General features: G+C 39.6%; 1 pseudogene; it reads right to left on the minus strand.

The window, feature by feature from the left end:
• Positions 1-657: 657 nt before the first annotated feature.
• LOC103231698 (dnaJ homolog subfamily A member 1 pseudogene) lies at positions 658-2,005 on the minus strand (annotated as a pseudogene).
• Between the last annotated feature and the right edge of the window lie 14,224 nt (positions 2,006-16,229).

Here is a 16,229-nt window from a genome sequence, read left to right on the forward strand (position 1 = left end):
TGTTTTGTCTGATATAAGAATAGCTACTCCTGTTCACTTTTGGTGTCCATTTGCATGAAATGCCTTTTTTCATGCCTTTACTTTAAATTTATGTGAGTCCTTATGTGCTAGGTGAGTCTACTGAAGGCAGCAGATAGTTGGTTGGTGATTTCTTATCCATTCTGTGGTTCTGTATCTTTTAAGTGGAGCATTTAGACCATTTACATTAAATGTTAGTATTGAAATGTGAGGTACTGTTGCATTCATTGTGCTCTTTGTTGCCTGTGTACTTTGTTTTTGTTTTTCGTTTTTGCTTTTTAACTTGTATGTTTGTTTTATAGGTATTTGGGTGTCTAGGTCTCTAGCGAGGCCAGGGAAGTTTTCCTTGATTATTCCCCCAAACATGTTTTCCAGGCTTTTAGAATTATCTTCTTCCTCAGGAACACTGATTATTCTTAGGTTTGGTTATTTAACATAATCCCAGACTTTTTGGAGACTTTGTTCATATCTTCTTATGCTTTTTTCTTTTTCTTTTTGGATTGTGCTAAATTAGAAGACCTTGCCTTCGGGCTCTGAATTTCTTTCTTCAACTTGTTCAATTCTATTGCTGAGACTTTCCAGAGCATTTTGCATTTCTTTTTTTTTTGTTTGTTTGAGCTTTTATATTTGTGTTTATTCTTCATTTAACTTTTTTAAACACTACTATAGTTGAATATTAAAACAAAACCAAGAGAAAGTAGTGAGCATATTATGATTACAGTCCTTCACTTATTCACTACTGCACATTAAATGCCAGCAGTGAGTGTTATTCACTGGCCCATTAAGAGGTCTGACACTGAACACCACCTCTGGGATGATGTTCATCATCCTCATATGCTTCTCCATTGTAATGGCGCCATCTTTCCTGATTTGGATCAAAGTCCACCAGTTCTACTTGATCCATCTCATCAGTCTCTTCCACTTCCTTCCTCTCTGGTAGGAGTTTTTCCAGCAAAGACAGTTTATCAGGAGAGAGAAAGCCATTCTCAGGAAAGTTTACCTTAAATTCAATGATTAGGCGACCCTTTTCATATGGTCTATGATAAATTGGCATGCCTTCCTTTAGTACACACTTGATATCTCCATGCTTGACAGTCTGACCTGGATGAGAGGTGATGACTATGGTTTGGTTGTCAAGAGTAGATATTGGCTTCTGGAAGCCACACAATGCTTCAACCAGCTGTATGTTCATACACATGAAAAAGTCTTCTCCTCGTCAAGTAAAAACAGCATGGCCCTTCTGATCTAACACAATGATAATACCGCCTGGCTCCAGTCCTGGTTCTTGGTCTCCTTCACCATGGAATGTTATCTTCTGACCATCTTTCATGCCTTTGTCAATATGAACTTCTAGAATCTTCTTCTCTCAAGCTATCTTCCTTCCGTTGCAGCTTTTACATCTATCTTTAGGACTGATCTGCTCCCCATGGCCCTGGCACTCCATGCACACAGATTGAATTTGCTGAACCATTCCAGATCCTATCTGATGAATTCTTATTTGCATTGCAGTACCTCAGCAATTGGGGCAGCCCTCTACTGCTCCTTTCTTACCTCCTCTACCTTCACATTTGTCACAAATCACATTCTTTTGCAGAGCCAGTTTTATTGTTGCACCATTATATAAGTCTTCTAGGGTTACTGAGAGCTGATGTACAACATTTTTGACTCTCCTTTCTCTCTGCATCCTTCCTCCTCCTCCAAAAAACATATCGAAGATGTCCATGGGGGAACCAAAACCGCCACTTGCTCCACCCTCTTTAATTGCCTGTTACCCTCCTTTGTCATATAATTCCCTTTTCTTTTGCATCAGAGAGAACTTCGTAAGCTTGAGAAATCTGTTTAAACTTCTCTCCTTCATTTGGATTCTTATCAGGATGGTACTTCAAGACCAGTTTCCTATAAGCCTTTTTCAGTTCTTCCTGAGTAGCATTGGGTTTAACCTCCAAAACATTGTAGTAAGTTGTTTCTTTCACCATCTTCTACTGCTGGTGCGGGCTGAGGCCAGTGTGTGAGGGAGCAGGAAGGAGTGTGGAGCTGTGCGCAGCTCTGGCAGTTACTGCTCCTCTGCCTCTCACTGAGCATTCTGGAAAGTTCCTGCATTTTGCATTTCTAAAAATGTGTCCGAAGTTTCCTGAATTTTTTATTGTTTTTTCTTTAAGCTATCTATTTCCTTGAATATTTCTCCCTTCACTTCTTGTATCATTTTTTGGATTTCCTTGCACTGGGCTTCATGCTTCTCTGATCCCTCCCTGATTAGTTTAATAACTAACCTCCTGAATTCTTTTTCAGGTAAATCAGGAATTTCTTCTTGGTTTGGATCCATTGCTGGTGAACTAGTGTGATTTTTGGGTTGTGATGAAGGGCCTTGTTTTGTCGTATTACCAGGGTTGGTTTTCTGGTTCTTTCTCATTTGGGTAAGCTCTGTCAGAGGGAAGGTCTAGGGCTGAAGGCTGTTGTTCAGATTCTTTTGTCCCAGGCTGTGTTCCCTTGATGTAGTACTCTCCCCCTTTTCCTATGGGTGTGGCTTCCTGTGAGCTGAACTGCAGTGATTGTTGTCTCTCTTTTGGGTCTAGCCACACAGTGAGTCTACCTGGCTCCAAGCTGGTACTGGGGGCTGTCTGCACAGAGTCCTGTGATGTAAACTGTCTATGGAGCGCTCATAGTTTTGGGGGGGTGCCCTGGGTTCTGCAGGCAAAGTCTGCTTCCTTCAGAGGGCCTGTGGATCCTCTTAGGATTGCTGCCCTTTCAGGTTCTTGATGATATTATTATTCACTGACTGCAGTGACTGCAGGTTCTCCATCTAGCCTACTTAGGGTGCTCATTAGTTTTAGCTCAGAGGTAGCAGGAATTTTTATATCCTTTAATTTCTTTTCATTGCTTCTCATTAACTAAGGATTTATCTAGTAGCCATAGCATCCCTGGCATTTCCTGTATTTATTTAAGAAGCTACTGGTTGAATGATACACAGTTATCTTATGTAACCCTAAGAAAGAAAAACACTGTAAATATCATTGCAAGGCCCATACATTTTAATGAGTGTTAATTCCAGACATGTTAAAATGTGAAAAATGTGCATCTTAGAATCCATAAACTGTTGCACACTCAAATTCCCATGACCATAGACTCAGTTATTCTCAAAACAGGAACAATATTCCTGTCTTCTCCCTCTCCTTATCATCAATACACACTTAGTGTATACCTGCTGTGGATAAGGCTCTGGGTCTGATGGTTTGAAAGGAATGTAAGATATCTGGAACCAGAGTCCCAAATTATAATCATGGTGGAGGTGGATATAAAACATGCCCAGAAATTTTGTGACACTTCTACCAGAGAGACGGAGCTCCATTCCTCTTCTCTTGAATCTGTGCAGGCTTGTGACTGCTTGAACCAATAGAGTATGGCAGAGGTGGTGCTATGTGATTTGCAAGGATAGCATAAAAGGCTATGCAGTTTCTGGTTTTATACTGCATCATTTGCTCTCACAGCCCTGAACCTCCATGTAAGAAGTCAACAGTCCTGAGGCCACCACCCTGGAGAAGCCACATGTAGGCACTCTGGTTGATAGTCCCAGCCAAGCCCAGCCTTCCAGCCACCCCTGCCAAGGGGTGCCAGACATGAATGAAGCAGCCATCTTTGAAGTGGATCCTCCAGCCCTAGCTGATCCAGCTCCCAGAATAAGGGCAATAATTCCATGTATAAATCAAATAATCCTAGGCTGTGCTTCAGTTCATAAACCCAAATTTCGGTGGCTTTTTATAGTAAAAGTTTATTTCCCACTCATGTTGGAGTCTCATATGGTTTGGGTGATCATTTACCATCCTGTAGTTATGACATCTAGGACTAATGACTGCTAAGTTGCTGCAGATGGGGAAGAAAGGTCTGGATCGCACAGGATGTTTTTAAGGGCTAGGCCTGGAATGGCTTACAAGCAGTGCTTCTTAAACAATTCAAGGACCAAATTTTAAAACATTTTAAATTCATCACAGACCTATACTTTTGTAAAATGCAACAAAAATTAATTACTAGAAAAGGAAATGGTGCTTGACTGTAGTGGCAATATCAAATAGCTATAAAAGTACCTAATTGCTTACTTTTAAATTTCTGTATTTAGTTCATTGCAAACTGGTAACAGTTTGCAAATGGCACTGGTGCATGGACCACACTTTGAGTAGCACTGGCTTACAGTAATTAGGCTTGCATCTTATTGGTTAGAACTCAATCACATGTCCCCAGTCCAATTGAGAGTGAGCCTGGAAAGTATAGTGCCCTGGGTGCCAGGAAGAGGGGCCATGTGCTGAATTCACTGCATTGTCTCTGTGATATGCTTTAAGTTCAGGTTTTATTCATTTTTTTCCTCTATGAGGACCCAGTTGTTTACAGGTTTATTGTCTCATTTGTGGCCACAGATCTAGTTTTTTTTTTTTTTTTGAGACAGAGTCTCACTCTGTCGCCCAGGCTGGAGTGCAGTGGCACATGATCTCAGCTAACTGCCTCCCGGGCCCAAGTGATTCTCTTGCCTCAGCCTCCTGAGTAGCTGGGATTACCAGTGCCCACCACCACGCCTGGCTAATGTTTGTATTTTTAGTAGAGACGGTGCTTCACCATGTTGGCTAGGCTGGTCTTGAATTCCTGACCTCAGGTGATCTGCCTGCCTAGGCCTCCCAAAATGCTGGGAATACAGGCATGAGCCACCGTGCCCGGCCAGATCTAGTTATTTTTAAAAGCCTTTGCAGGGCAGGAGGGAAAGGACACTGGGGAAATTGCCCTGTATAGTGTGTGGTGTCACTGTAATTCTCTCCAGTGTTACAGATCCTGACCTTAGGTAAAATTCCAGTGGGGTAAAAATCTTGTTCAAGGGCACACAGGCTGCAGTGATGTTTCTGTGACATTCCAGATCTCTGGTACATGTGCCAGGGTAGCTACTGTTACTGCTTCAGTCCCTGGAGGAGGATCCCCCCTTACCCCATCTACCATGTGTCACCAAAAAGAATAGAATTACCTCATTTTTGAAAAAGAGCCAGATTATAGAGGTCTCACGTAACAAAGCAGGAAAATGTAACTCTAAATATATTTATAGGATGCCTAAACCCTGCAATAATTGTCCATTTCAACACTCATTGGAAAATGACCAATAAGAAACAGATCTCAACATTGCAATGATATAACTTTGGAAGACTGATAGAAATAAGTTGGGCTTTTTCAAAATGAGATGCCATTGTAGTTAAGAACAACTGTGCTGAGGCCCGTATGCCATAATAGACAGCTGTGCTGGGGCAGATAATGACTGTAACCTGCCCAGATCTTCTTCCCCTGTTTGTGATCTGTTCCTGGCTTCAGTGTGCATTTGCTTCTAATACCTTAGCTCTCTTTTGGAGGTTTGGCCTAGGGCTTCTGGAGCTATCTTTCCAGCTGGTAAGGGTAGCACTCAACCAATGACTAATGGGTACAGGAGTATGGTAGCTTCCACTCCTTTGCTTGGGTTGGGACAACTTTATGGCATAACTTATACTCCAGAGCTGTGGGATAAGACAGAAGATATCCTCTGTGGGACTTGAGATTGCACCCTTGTTTCCTGGTTTTTCCTGGAAATACTCTTAAAATAAATCACTTACACACAAATCCTCATTTCAAGATCTGCTTCTGGGGAATCCAACTGAAGACATGTGTTCTTTAGAACCAGTGTCTCAGCAAAGCAGTCACCATGCTGATAGAATAGCTATCTCCAAGGTAGCAAGGCTTCCACCCTCAGCTGGACTGTCAACCACTGCTGGGCAATCCTTTTGGTGTTTCTCTATTCCCTATACCTGATTTCTTCTTCAAGACCCTTAGAAAGTTGAGACAGGCCATCAGGAGACCTCCATTCTCCCTGTTCCTCCTCTGTCAGCTGCATAGACCCTCTTACAAACATTTTGGTATCAGCCTTCTACTTCAGCTCCTTCTCAGAGGAAATAAGCCATCTTCTCGCCTCTGGAGGCTGGATTTCATTCCCTCCTCTGGGCCTTGCTCTTCAATGACTTCCTCTTGGCCTTTATCATCCTCTTCACTTTGGCTTATAAACATAGGTAAATATTGCTCAGATTTAAATAAAATACAGCCAAAAAACTTTCTCTCCATTTTGTATATCTTCAAACCCAGCTATTGTCCTTTTTAATTCTTAGTCAGGGGTCTGAGGAGAGATGAATCCACTTGCTGCCTCAACCCTTCATTCACACCACAACCTGCAGTGACCTGGTTTTTGAGCAGCCCCACAATCTATTGAAACTCTTCTCTCAGAGGTCAACAATAACTTTTATGTCTTCATGCTCCACCTTGAGAGCTTGCTATATGCCAGGCTCAATGTCAAGCACTTAAGTTGTGTTTCAGATTCTCATTGGTACCTCCACTCCTCCCGCAATGTAACTCATTCCTTTAAATCTCATTATCCAAGCCTGAAATGTAAGACACCCACCATTCTCCTTTTCCATCCTACCATATCCCATTCATTAGCAAGGATATTTTGATTCTATTACTAAAATACATTTTGAACCTGTGTTCGTCTCTTTATCTCCACTACCAACACCTTTGTTTGGGTCACCATCATTGCTAGCCTTTTCATCATTCTTCCTTTTTCCTGTTTGTTCTAACACAGTCCATTTTCTATATAGTAGCAATAGTGAGCTAATTAAAGCTCAGGCCAAGCAACTCCACTGCTTAAAACCCTCCAAGGATTCCCACTACACCTAGGACAAAACCAGTACCTCTTGCCAAAATGGCCTACCAAGGCCCTGCTAGCCTCTCCCTAGTTTTCTAACTCATCTCATGCTACTCTCCTGTATGCTCATGCCATATTGTTTTTCTTTGAGTCCTGAGAACATACTTTTCCATCTCAGGGTCATTGAACATGCAGCTTCCTGTGCCTGAAGTGTCCTTTTCCTCAGTTCCTTCTTAGCCTATCACATCTCAGTTCTTCTTGGACAGATGCATCTTCTGCCACCCCTCTCCCTATTATTCTCTTCCTTAGTCTTTTAAAAAATGTTTATATCACTTAACAGGATTTATAATTATCTTGTTTATTTATTTACTTGGCTTCGTCTCCTCCTATCCCCATGATCACCTCCGAGGGTGGGGACACACTCAGTCTTATTAATTGTTTTCTCTATAGTGACAGTGGGGATGGAACAGTGTTGGCACATAGATGCTCAGCATTCAGCTCAAACATTTCCTTCTCTGTGAAGCCCTCAGCACCGTGGGAGAGTCAGAGATCGCTTCCTCTGGAGTCCTATAGCAGTTTTTATAGTTACTTTTCCCACCGTACATAAAACTAATAATCACGTTATTGTTTACTTGTCTGTCTCCTCTACCAGACCATGGTGAATATGCTCATAGAGCACAGAACTATATTTTTCTCATTTTTAAACCCTCAGCATCTAGCACAGTGCCTGAATCACAGTAGGCACTTGACAAAATATGTGATGAATGAATGAAATGCTATTCTCATTGGAAATATTCTCAATGGAAAACAGTGAGTTAACTAAAAGCAGGGAGTAACTGAGAGGTGGATGCCAGCTTTTTTTTCTGAAGACAGAGGAGCAGTTAGCATGTTTTTGGAGACGGAGGTCGGAATTCACTTCTGAAGCTAGATAGCTCCTTCATTTTTGGTAGGAAAAAAATTTGGGTTGGGGGAGAGAATAGCTATTGAGCTACACAAATGTGAAAAAAGAGTTCCTTTCTAAAATGAGGTGTTTGGAGATAAGGAGATGCCAAACCATTCTGCACAATAACGTAAAAGATTTTTCCTCTGTAACTAGAGTTACAGCTCTCCACATTGCTTCTGTTTAGATAAAGTATGTTTTCTTTCTGTGGGTACTCACGGAAGTAAGCTAAATTCCAAGGAGGGAGACATACACATGGCTACTGCATCATGGCATAGGACCGGGGCTAAGGGGAGAAGGAGCTCGGCTCATGTGATCACATATAATAGTCCAGTTTTGACTTTTTGTTTGTTTTGGACTTTGCCATTATTTGGTTAGTCCAAATCTTTAATGAAGTTTTACTGAATATTAGAATCTTGTCTGGGTTGTACTTTTAGTAATGAAGGGATGGGCCTGGATTTACATTTTGGACAAGGAAGAATACTAGTTTGGGAGAAGCGGGCTTCAAGCCAGTAGGAGCAATGGTATGGATCCAGGCCAATAGTATGGAGGCATGTGGCCACTGGAAGGATTTCTTCCAGAAATTCTGGATGAGCCTTAATTCTTGGGGAGTCTGAGAAACACTTGAAAATGGGAATCTGACAAAACATGGGCAAACAGAAAGAAAGAAAGAAAGAAAGAAAGAAAGAAAGAAAGAAAGAAAGAAAGAAAGAAAGAAAGAAAGAAAAGAAAGAAAGAAAGAGAAAGAAAGAAAGAAAGAAAGAAAGAAAGAAAGAAAGAAAGAAAGAAAGATTGATTCTTCCAGATTGGAAAGGAGAAAGTAAGATATCTTTAGAGACAGATGATATTTTCTTAAGGCAACCCTAAGGAACAGACAGACACACACACACACACACACACACACACACACACACACACACAGAGACAACTATTAGAATTGATAAATGAGTTCAGCAAGGTTACAGGATACAAAATCAATATACAAAAATCAGTTATGGTTACTGTAGCCTTGTAGTATAGTTTCAAGTCAGGTAGCGTGATGCCTCCAGCTTTGTTCTTTTGACTTAGGATTGTCTTGGAGATGCGGGCTCTTTTTTGGTTCCATATGAACTTTAAAGCAGTTTTTTCCAATTCTGTGAAGAAAGTCCTTGGTAGCTTGATGGGGATGGCATTGAATCTATAAATTACCTTGGGCAGTATGGCCATTTTCACGATATTGATTCTTCCTATCCATGAGCATGGTATGTTCTTCCATTTGTTTGTGTCCTCTTTGATTTCACTGAGCAGTGGTTTGTAGTTCTCCTTGAAGAGGTCCTTTACATCCCTTGTAAGTTGGATTCCTAGGTATTTTATTCTCTTTGAAGCAATTGTGAATGGAAGTTCATTCCTGATTTGGCTCTCTGTTTGTCTGTTACTGGTGTATAAGAATGCTTGTGATTTTTGCACATTAATTTTGTATCCTGAGACTTTGCTGAAGTTGCTTATCAGCTTAAGGAGATTTTGGGCTGAGACAATGGGGTTTTCTAAATATACAATCATGTCATCTGCAAACAGGGACAATTTGACTTCTTCTTTTCCTAACTGAATACCCTTGATTTCTTTCTCTTGCCTGATTGCCCTAGCCAGAACTTCCAACACTATGTTGAATAGGAGTGGTGAGAGAGGGCATCCCTGTCTTGTGCCAGTTTTCAAAGGGAATTTTTCCAGTTTTTGCCCATTCAGTATGATATTGGCTGTGGGTTTGTCATAAATAGCTCTTATTATTTTGAGGTACGTTCCATCAATACCGAATTTATTGAGCGTTTTTAGCATGAAGGGCTGTTGAATTTTGTCAAAAGCCTTTTCTGCATCTATTGAGATAATGATGTGGTTCTTGTCTTTGGTTCTGTTTATATGCTGGATTATGTTTATTGATTTGCAAATGTTGAACCAGCCTTGCATCCCAGGGATGAAGCCCACTTGATCATGGTGGATAAGCTTTTTGATGTGTTGCTGAATCCGGTTTGCCAGTATTTTATTGAGGATTTTTGCATCGATGTTCATCAGGGATATTGGTCTAAAATTCTCTTTTTTTGTTGTGTCTCTGCCAGGCTTTGGTATCAGGATGATGTTGGCCTCATAAAATGAGTTAGGGAGGATTCCCTCTTTTTCTATTGATTGGAATAGTTTCAGAAGGAATGGTACCAACTCCTCCTTGTACCTCTGGTAGAATTCACAAAACAGCATGGTACTGGTACCAAAACAGAGATATAGACCAATGGAACAGAACAGAGTCCTCAGAAATAATACCACACATCTACAGCCATCTGATCTTTGACAAACCTGAGAGAAACAAGAAATGGGGAAAGGATTCCCTATTTAATAAATGGTGCTGGGAAAATTGGTTAGCCATAAGTAGAAAGCTGAAACTGGATCCTTTCCTTACTCCTTATATGAAAATTAATTCAAGATGGATTAGAGACTTAAATGTTAGACCTAATACCAGAAAAACCCTAGAGGAAAACCTAGGTAGTACCATTCAGGACATAGGCATGGGCAAAGACTTCATGTCTAAAACACCAAAAGCAACAGCAGCAAAAGCCAAAATTGACAAATGGGATCTCATTAAACTAAAGAGCTTCTGCACAGCAAAAGAAACTACCATCAGAGTGAACAGGCAACCTACAGAATGGGAGAAAATTTTTGCAATCTACTCATCTGACAAAGGGCTAATATCTAGAACCTACAAAGAACTCAAACAAATTTACAAGAAAAAAACAAACAACCCCATCCAAAAGTGGGCAAAGGATATGAACAGACATTTCTCAAAAGAAGACATTCATACAGCCAACAGACACATGAAAAAATGCTCATCATCACTGGCCATCAGAGAAATGCAAATCAAAACCACAATGAGATACCATCTCACACCAGTTAGAATGGCGATCATTCAAAAGTCAGGAAACAACAGGTGCTGGAGAGGATGTGGAGAAATAGGAACACTTTTACACTGTTGGTGGGATTGTAAACTAGTTCAACCATTATGGAAAACAGTATGGCGATTCCTCAAGGATCTAGAACTAGATGTACCATATGACCCAGCCATCCCATTACTGGGTATATACCCAAAGGATTATAAATTATGCTGCTATAAAGACACATGCACACGTATGTTTATTGCAGCACTATTCACAATAGCAAAGACTTGGAATCAACCCAAATGTCCATCAGTGACAGATTGGATTAAGAAAATGTGGCACATATACACCATGGAATACTATGCAGCCATAAAAAGGATGAGTTTGTGTCCTTTGTAGGGACATGGATGCAGCTGGAAACCATCATTCTTAGCAAACTATCACAAGAACAGAAAACCAAACACCGCATGTTCTCACTCATAGGTGGGAACTGAACAATGAGATCACTTGGACTCGGGAAGGGGAACATCACACACCGGGGCCTATCATGGGGAGGGGGGAGGGGGGCGGGATTGCATTGGGAGTTATACCTGATGTAAATGATGAGTTGATGGGTGCAGCACAGCAACATGGCACAAGTATACATATGTAACAAACCTGCACGTTATGCACATGTACCCTACAACTTAAAGTATAATAATAATAAATAAATTAAAAAAAGAAATCAGTTATATTTTCATGAACTTAACAATGGACAATCCAAAAGTGGAATTAAGAAAGTAATTCCATTTATAATAGCGTCAAAAAGAACAAAATACTTAAAAATAAATTTAACAAAAGAAGTACACTTGTATAACAAAAACTATAAAAAAAGATTTAAATAAATTAAAGAAGACCTAAATAAGTGGAAAGACATCCCACTTTTATGCATGGCAATATGCCCCTAATCAATCTGCAGATTCAGTGCAAACCCTATTTAAAAATTCCAGCTTGATCTTTCTTTCTTTCCTTCTCTCTCTCTCTTTCTCTCTTTCTTTCTTTTTGCTGAAAAAGATAAGCTGATCCTAAAATTCATATGGAAATGCAAGGGACCTAGAATAGCCAAAACAAGCTTGAAAAAGAAAAAGAAATTTGGAGGACCCACACTTCCTGATTTCACAACTTATGACAAAGCTACAGTAATCAAGATGGTATGGTACTGGGATAAATATAAATATTTGGATTGACAGAATAGACTTGAGAGTTTAAAAATAAATCTTTGCATTTATGGTCAATTGATTTTCCAAAGAGTGCTAATATAATTCAATGAGAAAAGAATAGTATTTTCAACAAATGGTGCTGGGACAACTGGATATCCACATTTAGAAGAACAAAGCTGTGCCTTTACCTCAGACCACATAGAGAAATTAACTCAAAATGGATCAAAGATCTAAATGTAGGAGCTAAAATTATAAAACTGTTAGAAAACACATTGGTGCAATTATTTGTGACCTTGGATTAGGCAATGGTTTCTTAGGTGACACCAAAAGAACAAGCAACCCAAGAAAAAATAAATTTTATTTAGTTATTATTTAAACTTAAAAAAGCTTTTGCACTTCAAAGGACACCATCAAGAAAGTGAAAGACAACCCAGGTGATACAGTTTGGCTGTGTTCTCACCCAAATCTCATCTTGAATTGTAGTTCCCATAATTCCCATATATCGTGGGAGGGAACTGGTGGGAGGTAATTGAATCATGGAGGCAGGTCTTTCCTGTGCTGTTCTTATGATAGTGAATAAGTCTCATGAGATTTGATGGTTTTATAAAGGGAAGTTCCCCTGTACACACTCTCTTGCCTGACGCCACGTAAGTCGTGACTTTGCTCCTCATTTGCCTTCTGCCATCATTGTGAGGCCTCCCCAGCCACATGGAACTGTGAGTCAATTAAATCTCTTTCCTTTATAAATTATCCAGTCTAGAGTTTGTCTTTATTAGCAGCGTGAGAACAGACTAATATACCAAGAAATGGGAGAAAATATTTGCAAATCATATATCTGATAAAGACTTGTATCCAGATTACATGAAGAATGCTTACAACTAAATAATAAAAATGACAAATAGCCAAATACGAAAATGGGAAAATGATCTGAATAGACAGTTCTCCAAAGAAGATATCCCATCAGACAATAAGCACATGAAAATATGCTTGATATCATTAGTTATCAGATAAATATATGTGAAAACCACAATTAGATACCACTTTATGCCTACTGGGTGGCTATAATAAAAAAGACGGACAATAGCAAGTGTTGATAAGGTATAGAGAAGTATAGAACCCTCATCCACTGCTGGTAGGAATGTAAAATGATGCAGCTGCTTTGGAAAAGGTTCTGGTAGTTCCTGGAAAGATTAAACAGTTACCGTATTACTCAGCAATTCTACTCCCAGGCATTTACCCAAGAGAACTGAAAACATGTTCACAGAAAAACTTGTACATGAATGTTCATAGCAGCACTATTCATGTTTGCCCAAAAGTAGATACAACCCAAATATCTCTCAACTGATGAGTGGATAAACAGAACGTAGCATACCACACAATGCATTATTCAGCCATGAAAGGGAATGAAGTCCTGATGCATACTACCACATGGATGAACCTTGAAAATATTATGCTAAATGAAAGAAGCCAAACACAAAAGGCCACATATTGTATGATTCCATTTATATGAAACGTCCAGAACAGGCAAATCCATAAAGAGAATGCAGATGAGTTTTGCCAGGGGAAGGAGGAAATGGGGAGTACTAATGGGTAGGGGGATTATTTCGGGGATGATGAAAATGTTCTAGAATTAGATAGTGGTGATCAATGCACAACTTTGTGAATGTGCTAAAAACCACTGAACTGTATACTTTATGCCTTCTAAGGGTGATTTTTTTTAGTATGCACATGTTATTTTTTTTTTAAAGCATTGAATCTTAAGATGGAGAAAGTACCTCCTCACATGCCAAAGAATAAGTAAGAAGCTGGTTCCCAGAGGCCATAACAAATCCTTCTATGCAGTGATAATGAGAAAGGTGGCTTCTGAGGCACTGGGGACTAAGGGGATGTGGAACAGCAGAGCAGGACTGTGGATGACCTATGAGATACATCTCTCTGTGGGGACCCCTAGCAAGATATAAGGAAGGAGAGTGGAAGTCTTGCCATTTGGCTCATGGAGGGATAGTGAATCACCCACTTGGAGACACACCTTTAAAGTGACTCATACAGGTGCCACAAAATTATGGTGCCTAGGAGACATTTGAATCATATTATTTAGCTCCAATCATAGTTAATGCCAGAACACATAAAAATAAATCATTTGGTTGTAGAATTATTGGGCAATGTGCCTTTAGTGACAATGATAATCCATTTATAATCTATAATACCACATGTACATCATGCCTAATACAAAGGGCCCACTGCAGTTATAATTAATTCAAGATGATAATACTGCATAGAGAAATGGGGATTTAGGCATAGGTGAGAGAAAAACAGGAAACAACAATATTGGTAAAAAAACAAAGGATAAAATTATCCTTGGTTGGTATCATTCTAATGATCATATTTTAATCACCTGTATTTTATCTGATAGTAAATTTACTGAAATCCATATCCTCTCTAACTTTCTTGTTCCTAAAAGCTACTGGCCTTGGGAGGGTGGGTGGTGCCATTACCTGATGCTATAATATAGAGAACTGCAACCAATTCCTCAGTCAGAAAGTGTCTATCTCATTAGTTGGGTCTTACCAATATTGTGATGTGTTTTATTTTTATTGTTATCAACTGACTATGCCTTATGAAATTTTGACTCTACTCTGATAGATGTTATGGAAAAATTTGAATTATTTTCTGCCAAAGCTGGAGATCTGGCCTGGCCAAGCGAAGCTGTGGGCCAGATGGGGGTGAGGTAGACAGGGTGGGCCACACTTGCACATCACTCTTTTTTTTTTTTTTTTGACAGCTGAAATCCTTTATTACATTTTTGTGATGAAATACTTCAAACATACAGAAAATTACACACAAAATAACAAAATGGCACCCATATACTCAGAACTCAGTCCTTCCAAAGTCTAATATTTTGCCTTAGTTTAAATTATTTTGAGGATGTTAGATATAATGGAAACTATTAAAGTTATTTATGAAATCCTCTTGCTCCCTCTTCTTTCCCAGATATGATCACTTTTAAAATATTGTGCTTACTTTCTTGCAAGTTTTTACATTGTTAACTCTTTTTGAATTCAGTGTGTGTGTGCATGTGTGTATTTTAAATTCAGTTTGATTTTGAAATGTATAAATGTATCTTTTTTGATACATGTTGCTCTGGCTCACTCTTTTGATTATTTGGATTCAATCAAATGAAAAAATCATTATTTATTCTCTGTTGATAGGCATTTAGATTGTTTTCAGATTTTTTCACTATTATAAGCAATACTGCAATGAACATACTGTTATCTGTCTTCTTGTACACACTTGCCAAAAATTATAAATACTGGCCAAATCATGAAACTGGTCAAAAGATATGCACAACTTTAGCTTCATAAAATATTGAGAAATTATCCTCCAAAGTAGTTGTATGAGTTTATGCTTCCATTATTAATGCATAAGAGTATCAATTTCTTTTTTTTTTTTTTTTTTGAGACGGAGTCTTGCTCTGTAGCCCGGACTGGAGTGCAGTGGCCGGATCTCAGCTCACTGCAAGCTCCGCCTCCCGGGTTCCCGCCATTCTCCTGCCTCAGCCTCCCGAGTAGCTGGGACTACAGGCGCCCGCCACCTCGCCCGGCTATTTTTTTTTTTTTGTATTTTTAGTAGAGACGGGGTTTCACCGTGTTGGCCAGGATGGTCTCGATCTCCTGACCTCGTGATCCGCCCGTCTCGGCCTCCCAAAGTGCTGGGATTACAGGCTTGAGCCACCGCGCCCGGCCAAGAGTATCAATTTCTTTAAAGATAATGACAACAAATTTTTTTTCCTACCTTGCACATCAGTCTTTTTAAAGGTGCCAGCATCTGCTGGGGAAGGAGGGATGTCATCACGCAGTATGCAACCCAGGGGACAAACCTTGTCACCTGCTCTCCTGGATTAAAAACAGACATTGATTTGATCACAGTCATCCTGTTAGAATTCAAATTGAATATAGAAGTAAATATTATGGGAAAAGTGTTTTCATTAGATCATAGCTAGTTTCTTTTTCATAATTTTTTCTTCCTAGCTAACCATTCTTTATTTGTTATTTTTTATTCTCTTTATCAGCCTATAATGTTTTTTGGAGGTTACATGTTTATACATAATGGTACAAAGAGTTATCTATTAATTCACTTACAAAATTCTGTAATATGGTTTATTTTACTCTTTGCCCAAACTGTAGGTAGGCCTAAGATTGAGTATAACCAAGCAAAGACAAACCCAAAAGAAGCCTGTAATTTGGGGCACATGCCAAGAGGGCATTCACAGATGGGACAATGGTATGAGCAGCCTGGCTCCTCTTGTTGGTTTGTGCATGGAGGAATAGGGGAAACACATGAAATTTGGAGCCTGCAGACCTAGATTAGAGTTTTGACTAAGCCACTTCCTAGGCATGTGACTTGACCTTTTCCAGTGTGTCTTGTCATTTATAAAATAGAGATAGACAAACAATACCTGCTTCATAAGGTGGTGAGAATTAAAT

Source organism: Chlorocebus sabaeus, chromosome X (assembly GCF_047675955.1).
Source record: "Chlorocebus sabaeus isolate Y175 chromosome X, mChlSab1.0.hap1, whole genome shotgun sequence".
NCBI classification, from domain to species: domain Eukaryota; kingdom Metazoa; phylum Chordata; class Mammalia; order Primates; family Cercopithecidae; genus Chlorocebus; species Chlorocebus sabaeus.